We start from the raw sequence: 11,312 nt of genomic DNA, 5'->3' as shown, positions 1-11,312 counted from the left end.
TAAAATAATTTAAGGAAATTGGAACAAGAGTATTAACTTTGCTTTTTCTCCCTTGTTTAACTTTGACTCATCTGAATAATTGTCTCAATTAATCAATTTCTTGAAATATCTAGAATCAAATTTTAGTCACAAATATAAAAAGTTCCTGTAACTGGGATTAGGACATTTTTTTCTCTTTTGTAAATTCAGCTGCTTTTCTTCTTATTGGCAGTATATAATCAACTAAAATTATAAAAGATAACTACCACCTGACTAATAATAATAGTGGAAATAAAATGACAAAATAAAAGATTGATGATGAACATTCTTGCCCATTTTGGAATGAAGTCTAAGAGAGAAATTGGAGAGCCCTTAGCTTTTTTCTTTTTAAAAACTATTTAAACTTACAGAAAAATTGCAAGAATAGAATTCTTGAATATAATTTATTCAAGTTCACCAAGTTTTAACGTTTTGCTGCATTTACTTTACCATTCTCTCTTCCTAGATATTTTGCTTTATTTTTTCTGAACCATTTGAAAATAGATCATATACATCATGCCCCTTTACCTCTTCATACATTAGTGTGTGTTTACTAAGAAAAAAGATATTCCTTTCTATAATCACCACACAGTTATCAAAGGTGGGAGCTATTTTTATCTAATCTATGGTCCATATTCCAGTTTTCTCAATTGTTCCAATAAATCTTTCATAGGATTTCCCCGCTCTGGTACAAGTTCCAGTTTAGGATCATGTATTGCCTTTAATTGTCAAGTCTTTTCAGTCCCTTTTAATACGGAACAGTTAGTTCCTCAGCCTTGCTTTTTTCCTTTTTTGGTCTTTCATGATGGTTCTTTCATAGAATGATCCTTACCATGGGTTTGGTTGATGTTTCCTTATGATTAGATTTAAACGATGTTATGTCCTTCTTAGGTATAACATCGGGAGGCTCATGATCACTGATCAAAGTGTTGCCTAGTTTCTCCACTGTATAGTCACTATTTTCCCCTTCCAACAAATGTACAATCTGTGGGGAAATACTTTGAAAACATGAAAATATGCTGCTTCTCATCAAACTTTCCCCTTTAGATTTAGAATCCCTTGATAATGTTTCCCCAAATCAATCTTTTCTATGCTAACTGCAAAATGGTGATTTTACAACTCTACTATTTTCTGTATTTATCACTGGGCATTCTCTTTTAAGGAATAGCTTTCTGGGGCCAGCCCCAAGGCCTAGTGGTTAAGTTCGGCATACTTCGCTTCAGTGGCCAGGGTTTGGTTCCCAGGCATGGACCCACACCACTCATTGGCAGTCATGCTGTGGTGGTGACCCACACACAAAATAGAGGAAGATTGGCAACATGTGTTAGCTCAGGGTGAATCTTCCTCAGCAAAAAAGAAAAAAAAAAAGGAATTGCTTTCCCTTTTCCATCCATTTCCCCCCCCTCTGTCTCTTTCATTAGTCTAGACTAACAGATTCTTATTTTATTCAATGGATCATAATTTATTATTGTTCTTATTTAGATACTCATCCCAGGATTGGCCAATGAGAGGCACTTCAAGCTGGCTCCTGTTGACATAACCCCATTTTTTATTTCTGGCACAACAAGATCAGGTTATTTTGTACTGCTCTGCTTTAGTCCTTTCCCCAAGAAGCCCTGGTTCCTTTTCATGGAGAAAGGTATTTAGAAATCAAGATCTGGGCAGCTATCCTTTAGTTTTTTTATTAAGGTTTTTTTGTTTGTTTGTGTGTTTTTGTGAGGAAGGTTGGCCCCAAGCTAACATCTGTGCCAACCCTCCTCTTTTTTGTATGTGGGATGCCACCACAGCATGGCTTGATGAGTGGTGTGTAGGTCTGCGCTGGGGATCTGAACCCACAAACCCCAGGCTGCCAAAGGAGAGCATGCAAACTTAACCATTACACCATGGAGTTGGCCCCTAGGGAGCCTTCAATTCTGAAATTAGTTTCAATAATAAAATCAAGAGGAATATATATCAATTTTTATAAATCATCATATTTATGGCTGATTTAGCTATTTCTTTTTTTTCCCCTTTGTAGTAAGAAAGAAGGAAATTTTAAGCCTTTTTTAAAAATTTTTATTTACTTGAATATAAGTAATTCTGGCTACAATTATCAGCAAAGAACTCTCACCACAACAGCAACTATGGATCGTAAGTCTCTAGATAGCTACTCGAACATAATATAGCTTCAAAAGAAATTTGTGGTGATAGACTGCATAGGTTTTGAAATACTATAAGGTAATCAGTGGAACACTGAAGGTAAGTGTAATGAAACACAGGACATCTCACTGAATTCATTTTAAAGAAATTGAATCAAAGCTCTGTAAAATAACACTTTTTGCAGTCAGATGCTTGCTGCAAGAGATGTTTTGCTTTTTACAGTGGTGTGATATGTTGGAAACTGCTGTGGTAACATCTCATTATTATTTTTATGGGATAAAGGCAGATGAACTACAAAATGTTTGAAATAAATGCATCAATTTCTATTTTAACTGAATGAAATTAAATATATACTGTCTCTTGATAACACAGATCTTTCAACAGTGATATACTTTTGAAATATTGAAGATGAAATAAAGAGATCATATTTTATGTGAGATAGTGCTAGAGGCAAAGAACAAATCCATTTCTCTGTTTCATGTACTTCGCATTTATTCCCAAACCCATCATTACATGGGAATCACCTGGGTCACTTTTTCTTTTTTAAAGATTTTATTTTTTCCTTTTTCTCCCCAAAGCCCCCTGGTACATAGTTGTATATTCTTCGTTGTGGGTCCTTCTAGTTGTGGCATGTGGGACGCTGACTCAGCGTGGCCTGAAGAGCAGTGCCATGTCTGCGCCCAAGATTCGAACCAACGAAACGCTGGGCCGCCTGCAGCTGAGCACGCGAACTTAACCACTTGGCCACGGGGCCAGCCCCAACCTGGGTCACTTTTTGAACGTCTAAATTCCTAGGGGCTGGCCCCGGGCCGAGTAGTTAAGTTCGCGCGCTCTGCTGCAGCAGCCCAGGGTTTCACTGGTTCGGATCCTGGGTGCGGACATGGCACCGCTGGTCAGGCCACGCTGAGGCAGCGTCCCATATGCCACAACTAGAAGGACCCATAACTAAAATATGCAACTATGTACTGGTGGTGGTTTGGGGAGAAAAAGCTCAGGTGCCAATCTTAAAAAATAAGTAAATAAATAAAATAAAATAAATATAAGTCTAAATTCCTGAGCACCACTCTGGTTAAACAGCATATGTCATGATCCAGAAATCTGTATTTTTAAATTCTCCCTAGATAATTCTGAGACATTTGATCATCAAACTGACTTGGGAACTATTGAACATGGCAAAAAATACACTTATACTAGAGTGTGTCTCATTATATATAAGTTGCCCAAGGGCAGGAACTGTGCTTATAAATTTTTATAAGCCTAGCACCTATTATGAGACTTGCATGCAGTAGGCATTTAACACATGCTTATGAAAAGAATTCTGACTTCAAATTTTATTGGGGTCTTAGTATTAGCTTGTGAAGGGGATACAAACCCACTTTAGTGATATCATATATTCACATGGCAGGAACCACCTTCCACAGCAGTCTGAAAGACAATATTGCATTGGTGGGCCAATTTTCAGTGCAGAATGTTCTTGTGTACAGTTATGACCCTGAATTCTGCTGACTTACTCTATGCTTATGAAAAATCAGGAAAGAATACTCACATTTATAAGACTGATCCAGTCTGTAAATTGTCTCTATCTTGTTCCTCTTCCCACTAAATGTTCTACTTGATTCCAAAATGGTTAGACAAAAAATACATTAGTAGCTAACATTTGTTTGGTTTAAAATAGTGCTTCTGAAAGTGTGGTCCAAGGACTCAAGGGGGTTCCTGAAAATTTTCTGGTGATCTATAAGGTCAAAACATTTTTCCTAATAATAATAAGCTGTTATTTGCCTTTATCAGTTTCATTTTCTGAGTGTATGGTGGAGTGTTCCAGTTATCACATGATGTGTGATACTGAAACAGATCAATGAAGAAAAGATATGAGAATCAGCTGTCTCCAATAAGCTGGACATTAAAGAAATTTACAAGAATGTAAAACCAGGCTGCTTTTCTATTTTGGGGGGAAATATAGTTATTATCCATAAAAATATGTTATTTATGTCAACAGATACTGGGGTTTTTTAAATGACTAAACAAAAAAATTTCAGTTTTAATTTCTAATATGGTAGGTATTGATAGGTATAACACACACAAACAAAAGTTGTTTGTAGTCCTCAATAATTTTTAAGAGTATAAAAAGGTCCGGAGATCAAAAGGTTTGAGAATCAGTGATTTATGTTTTCACATGCTATTTAATAATTAGCTCAACTGGTTATTTAGTTTTATATGGACAAATATTGCCTATAACCAAGATTGAACTTCACCAATTCTCAAAAATTGATTTTTGTTCAACACTTGTGTATCGATGATTTAACTTTCTTTTTTTTGTGTTCTGAGAAACAGGTGACTTAGCTACTATTTAAAGTTCTATAAGGGGCTGGCCCGGTGGCCGAGTGGTTAAGTTCCCGCCTTCCGCATCACCAGCCCAGAGTTTTGCCGGCTCGGATCCTGGGCGCGGACATGGAGCCGCTCACCAGTCCACGCTGGGGCGGCCTCCCACATAGCACAACCAGAAGGATCTACAACTATGTACTGGGGGGATTTTGGGAGAAAAGGCAGGAAAAAAAAAAAAGATTGGCAACAGTTGTTAGGTTAGGTGCCAATCTTTAAGAAAAAAATAAAGTTCTATGAGGGTCCAAAGTGTTCCGTGGCAACCTATAACACAACTCGAAATTCCCGTTATCAGAGCTCATGGACATGCTGCCTGGGAAGGAGACTATGCTAAGTGCCTACTAATAAATGGGGAAGGATTGCTTTATCAGATTTCTCATTTAATAGACAACAGGCTCTAAATGGAAAGAGTCACAGAAAAGGCACACTTTGACAGCAGAGAAGCAAATCGGCAAAGAATCCTAACTCCCGTGGCAGGGAGATCCAGGGGAGCACAGACTGAAGAACATTGCTTAAGAGTCCAGACCTTGGTGTCTTCCTGATTAGCTCTGTCTTCCAGCTCCAGAATTTACTGCGCTACTTTAAGGGGCTTAGCCTGCCTCCCCACCTGCAATGGAATAAAAACGGTATCCATCCCACAGAGGGGTTAGAAACAAATACTGGGTTGTATGTGAAGCGCTAGCAACGTGGCATAAACACAATCTGTTGCTCTTAGATTAGTGGGGAGGGAGGGTCCTCAGAAGAAATGGAGAGAATAGTTGTTTTGCTTGCTTCACAATCGAACCCAGTGATAGTTCTGTCTGCCTCCTTTTGTTTTCACGGGTGTAGCCTTTTCAACAGCTCTGCTAAGGAAATTCCTGAAGGGGAAATTTCTATTTGAAAGTTCTCTGGTATCCTAATCAAAATATTTTCATTTTATTTCCATAGCAGGAGAGACGATCTTTCTCTATCCCCACTTCTGAGAGCAACATCTTTGGAGAAAAATACGTTCTTAATATCTTAGGGATTAAACTCTCCAATAGTATCAGTTTGCAAAGAGAACGTTGAAAAACTCACTGAGTAGAGGAAGTGGTGAAGTTTCTAAACTCAAAGAAGCTTCAAGGTCAGGAAAGAGGGAAATTTCACCAGAAGCCTAAACCTAAACGCAGTTCGAAAGCAACAATTTCCAACTCACTGTGGTCCAGTTTTCTTTTCACTCATTCTTTTTTACTTAGCCAGCACGTAAACGGGTACCAATGAGGCGGCAGTAGGCACAATAAACCTCCTAACAGGCTCCTATACCCGTTGGGAGTGTGTCGTGGGGAGGGGCACCAGAGGAAAAGCCCAAGAGTTTCTGAGAGCCCTCCGACTTTCCCGCCTAAACACGGAGGGGGCGGACCCGAGGCCGGGGGCGGGGCAGGTTGCTTTCTTGGCCCCGCCCCACTCCTTTTCCTCCCTGCCCCTCCCACACGCATTTCGCCACAATCCCGACAGGCCCAGCGGCTGGGAGAGTCACGTGAGGGTGGGCTGTGGAGGTGGAGGCTGTCTCTGCTGTTTTTTCGTCTCTATGGTTGTGAGAGGTGGGCGGTTTTGGCTCAGAAGCGGCTGAAGCTCGAGCGTGGACGGGTGAGTCCTGGACTCTGAGTCGTCTGAGGAGATACCAAGTTAGGGAGGTCGAAAGGGAACGAGGCGTGAAATAGCTTTAGGGACCTGAGCTCTGCGGCTGGCCGTTTGTCTGCTCTGGGCTCCGGCGATTTCTCAGGTCTGGAGGGACAGCTGTCTTCCCTGATGCTCTCAGCTCAGGGGTTTGAGAGGAGTTCTTAGTCCTGTCTACTTCCCGTCCTCCGCTTTCCTTCACCTCACTCCGTCCCTTTTCCCTGGCCCTGGAGAACTTCTCCCAATGCCGAGTTCCCAGCCGCAGGGTTCACTTGGGCGCCAACGTCCCTCTCCTTACGGGCGACCAAGGATACACGAGTAGACTTTCCTGGTTTCCCTGGGCTTTGTGGATGTGGTTGGAAGTGGCTAGTGGAGTTTACAGCTAGATCTCTGATGGGGAGAAGTATAATCATTGAAACGAAAGAAGAAGTGGAAAATCACTGGGGACCCGGAGGAGCAAAGCAAAGTGCAGGCTTCTTGGACTGTTCAGTTTTTATCTTTTCCAGCGCCTTCTTGTTCTCATTCTCTCATTCCATCCTGGCTTGCCATACGATGCCTTGAGAACGAGCCGGGTGTTATTGACTCTATGTGAATATTGGGAGAAGAAACAGACTGTTCTTTAAGTTGCCATCTCTGTCATCTTATGATTTATGGTTTCTTTTCCTTCCCTTTCAGTTGCCTAAAAAGTATTGTAGGTATTTGTAAATATAAGCAGTATAACCATTTTATAGCTAAAGGGCTAGAGTAAAATGTTTTATTCTACCTGTGGTACCTGGAAAGGCCTATTTTCTTTCTGTTATTTACAGATAGATGTGTCCGTCACAGTTTTTGGGGTGGCTTCTCTGATATACCTTTTTTTAAGTTAAAGCATCCCTTTGGGTCACATGTGCAAGTGATCTAGCAGTAGAAAAAAAGGAGTTTGCAGATAAAGTGAAACAGTTTGGGCTTGATAGCAGTAGGAGAGTTTAGGTTTCATTAAACCATATGACAAATTAATAAAATGTCAGCATCTTGAGACATAGGTGTTGGCCTGGGATGACCAACCCGCTCTCTTTCTGGTGTTGCACAAGGTAATGAACTTACTGAATATTGCTTTATCCTAAAAACTTTTTAGAACCTACTGCCACTTGTCCATGAGAAGGTAGTTTTGCCTCCAGTTACTCATTATCATCATCCTTGATAGGTGATTCTCTCTTCCACTTAAGAACATCACTATGGCCCCTAATTATGTCAAGAAAGTGTCATTAACACCTTCTAAGAGTCTTTATTGCGGATTATAAAACACAAAATAATACTAACAAAAAGCAAAGATTCAGGAGTGGGTTTTGTGCCTGGAGAGAGGGAAAGAGTGATAGAAACTAATAAAAGCAAATAGAAGCAAGAGAAAAAAAGTGTATATTGCTATCTTCCTTTATAATCTATAGAACATTTACTATATTCAGTAGACTTTTTATATTCCCAAGGGGTGCATCTTGAGACTGACTTTCCTATATTTCAGAATAAAGCAATGGTATATAATTTCTCTCATACTGCAATGTTATATAAAATAATTCATTACTGAAAGATTTAACTACCCTTTGGATCTTATTCAGAATTATAGAACTAAAGTAGTTGATAAAGTTATTAACCTAATTTGGCCAAGTTTAATCTTTAGTTTTAACTCGAGCAGTTTTTATAGTGGCTGCAACAGTTATTGAACGTTAATAATTTTTTCCTTATAGAGTTGTTTAACATATCCCTTTTTAAAAGAGAACCAATTTTTTAAAAAAGTTTACTCACAACTTTTTTTCCCCACTCTAAGCGAAAATCACTTGATTTTGTGCTCAGGGAAAAAGTTTATTCTTTTTAAATAGATGTTGTACTTGCTTTCATAAATTATGAGAAAATTGTTAATACTTTTAAGACATTAAATATTGGTATCTGAGCATATTTGAGAAGAAAACACAGGGGCAGTATTTTTTATGTTTTTTATTTTCTATTATCAAAGCAATACATACTTATTTTTGAAAAATGGAAACATTATAGAAAATATAACATTGAAAGTCGAATTCCTAATTTATCTTTTTCCCTGCCACCAGGTAACCACTAGTTACCACTGCATATTTGGAAATCAGTGTGGAAAAGTTAGAGTCTGGAGTCAGACTCCCTGGGAAAGATGGTACTAATAGCACTAGGCTTACATCCTATAACCTTAGAAACCCCAGAAGAGAGCTTCCCTTTGTTTATGATTCCAGCAAACTACTGTATGGGAATCTCGTTGGACTGACTTGGGTCATTGCCCATCCTAGAGGCAATCTCTGTGGCCAGAGTGATGGAATGCTTTGCGTGGCCAGGATTGGATCTCCTTCCCACCCTGGAGTGGGGCCTAGAGGGAGACAGTTTCAAACACATGAATTAAGGGTAGGTGACATATAGTTCCTAAAGGAAAATTCAAGAGTCATTTCCTGGAGAAGGGAGAAGGGTTGCTGGACAGGTAAAAACAACAGATGTTCACTAAAATAATTTTACATGTATTTGTTTTCTTAAGAGAACTTGCTTTCCTTCCCCAATATAAATTGTTTTACAGTTTGTATGTTGATTTTTCCTTTTTTCATGTTTATTTTATTATCTTAGAGAACTTGAAATTTAAACTCTTTGAGTGCATATATTTATACTGTAACTACATATATAGTACCTGTACTCTGGAGTAGTCAGCCTTTCTAACTTTAAATATATTGAATATTTGGCCAGTTGGTTAAAATTGATTATTGATAAATATTTTTATTACTGTGTACAGTTTATAAATAGTAAATAAAAATGTTTTAAGTGTTTAAGTGTATGTAATCAATATGATTAATGCTTGATTCCTTTAATTATTCCATGTTTCAAAATCTATTAGTGTAGAAATCACTTCATTGTGAGCATTGTATGAAAAAAAAAATCACTGTAATTATTGCTAACTGCTCTCACTGGGTGTTAACTTTAAAATTATAGTTAACATTAGTGTCTGGTTTTATATCTTTATGGATTATTCTGATGGTTCGTTATATTTGAAGAGAAAATATAATTGAAGCAACATATTGGTTACCCCCACTGTCTTGTTTTCGTTTAAAAGAAATGTTAGTGGTTCAATTCAGTGGACATTTGAACTTTAATTGCTAACATTGGTGGCATCGGCTTTAGTTTAAATAGATCTAATTCTAAAACCCGACTCCATCACTTCTTGAAGTTGGGCAAGTTACTTAATCTCTCTGAACTTGAGTTTATTCCATTTGTGAAATAGAAGTGATAATACCTATCTCATAGAGGTCTTGTGAGGATTAATTTAATTAATGTATTCCAAGTGTCTGGGATGTAATAGGTTCTCATTAAGTGTAATTTCTAATAATAACAAGAACAAAGAACAATGTCTAAAACGATTTTATTTTTCAAATTTCAGAATGTTTAGCCCTGGGAAGTTTAAAATATGTAGGTGTATGAGGAGTTAACTAGATTGTTCTTCATTCAGTTTGTCTTGATTTTAGCAGGTTTTTAAATTCCATGTTGCATATATAGCAATAAACTAGAAAACTTTGTTTAAACTACATGATTGTTAGTGAACAGCTCAAGTATTTGAAGATTGCCTAATCCAAGTATGATAGCTGGCACCCTGGGGGAATATATTGAGAGAATTGTACACAAACTCTGAGCTCAATAAAGTTTAATATTAAGTGGAAGATAGCATGCTCCTTCTCTATACAAGGGGAGCTAGGCGTTGAGCACCTTGGAATTTTAGCTCAGAAATTTATATTGACTTTTGGTAATAGGCAGAATGATAAAAGTAGATTTGTCTTTATTTTTAAGGATACGTTTAGGGTAATACTCCTGTGACAAAGTGCTGTTTTGAGAATGTGATATGCTGGACACCTGCAAGTGGAAGAGAGAAGAGTTTAGAATGTTGCTTGAAAACCCAAAAAAGGCAACTGTGTAATTGAATAACTGTGAGAAGTGGTTGATGTTAAATATAATCAATGATCTGGCATTGGGAAGTTAAATATTGCCACATTGAGAGGACAGGTGTTTTAGCCCTGTTTATGAAAAAAGAAACAACTAGAAATGGATTAATTTTTTTCCCCAAACAGAGCAGTCAGTTTTTGCAAATTGTGGACAATCCCTAGGCTAACTAATAATAAATTTAAGATGGGTTTTACTAACTATGAGAAAATTGAAACTTCAGTGAAACATTTCCTCATCATTCATGTCAGGTATACAAATAATGTTTACATTTCTCTTCAAAGTGATTTAATGCTGGTCATTTAAAACTTAAAGTGCCTATCCTAATAACATTGCTTGTTCAGAGTTGGACAGTTACTTGGTGTCTATTTATAAGCACTACTTATAATTTAGATTTTGCTTTTTAGAGTTCATTGAGTATTGAAATTAAATCGGCAAGCTATTTTTTTCTTTTTAAAAAATAAACATCATAGCTTTTCTTGTCTACTATCCTAGTAGGATTAAGTGAGCAGTCTATAGCATAGTGTTTAAAGGGCGTGAGAATCTAGCTCTAATAGGTCTTTCTGGTTTAGCTCTTAAGTCTTTACCTTCCCTTTTTATTCCTTCCCCCATGTTCCAGTCATAGTGAACTACTTTTTGCCCCCACTACAAGCCATACCTTTCTGTGTCTTTATGCCTTTGCATAGGCTGTTTATTGTACTTGGAATGCCTCTCCACCATCCTGCCATCTTCCAACTGGTGAGCTACCATTCATCTTTAAACTAGATTAATGAGTCATTCTTCAATTTGTAAAACTTCCCTCCACCTTCAGGTGGCTATTTTCCTTGGTGGTTCCTATAATAATATTTTTTTTTTATTTTTTTAAGATTGGCACCTGAGCTAACAACTGTTGCCAATCTTTTATTTTTTTCTGCTTTTTCTCCCCAAATGCACCCAGTACATAGTTGTACATTTTTAGTTGTGGGTCCTTCTAGTTGTGGCATGTGGGACGCCACCTCACCATGGCCTGATGAGCTGTGCCATGTCCGTGCCCAGGATCCAAACCAGCAAAACCCTGGGCTGCTGAAGCAGAACGTGCGAACTTAACAACTTGGCCCCAAGGCCGGCCCCTATTATAATTATTTTTACCTTAAAAAAACATTCTTATTTTGTGGATCAATTGTATGTAT

General features: G+C 38.0%; 1 protein-coding gene across 4 annotated transcripts in view; it reads left to right on the top strand.

The window, feature by feature from the left end:
* The first annotated feature begins 5,946 nt into the window (after nucleotides 1-5,946).
* Nucleotides 5,947-11,312, top strand: part of MICU1 (mitochondrial calcium uptake 1) — a 280,401-nt gene continuing 275,035 nt past the window's right edge. For 2 of the 4 annotated variants that reach the window (XM_070565467.1, XM_070565458.1), the window contains exon 1: nucleotides 5,947-6,141. The gene's annotated coding sequence lies outside the window, so the exon portion shown is untranslated. The remainder of the gene's footprint in view (nucleotides 6,142-11,312) is intronic. The other 2 variants (XM_070565477.1, XM_070565487.1) reach the window with 2 other exon arrangements.

Source organism: Equus przewalskii, chromosome 1 (assembly GCF_037783145.1).
Source record: "Equus przewalskii isolate Varuska chromosome 1, EquPr2, whole genome shotgun sequence".
Taxonomy (NCBI): domain Eukaryota; kingdom Metazoa; phylum Chordata; class Mammalia; order Perissodactyla; family Equidae; genus Equus; species Equus przewalskii.
Note: the sequence above shows the minus strand (reverse complement) of the source record. Positions and strands in the feature narration are given on the sequence as shown.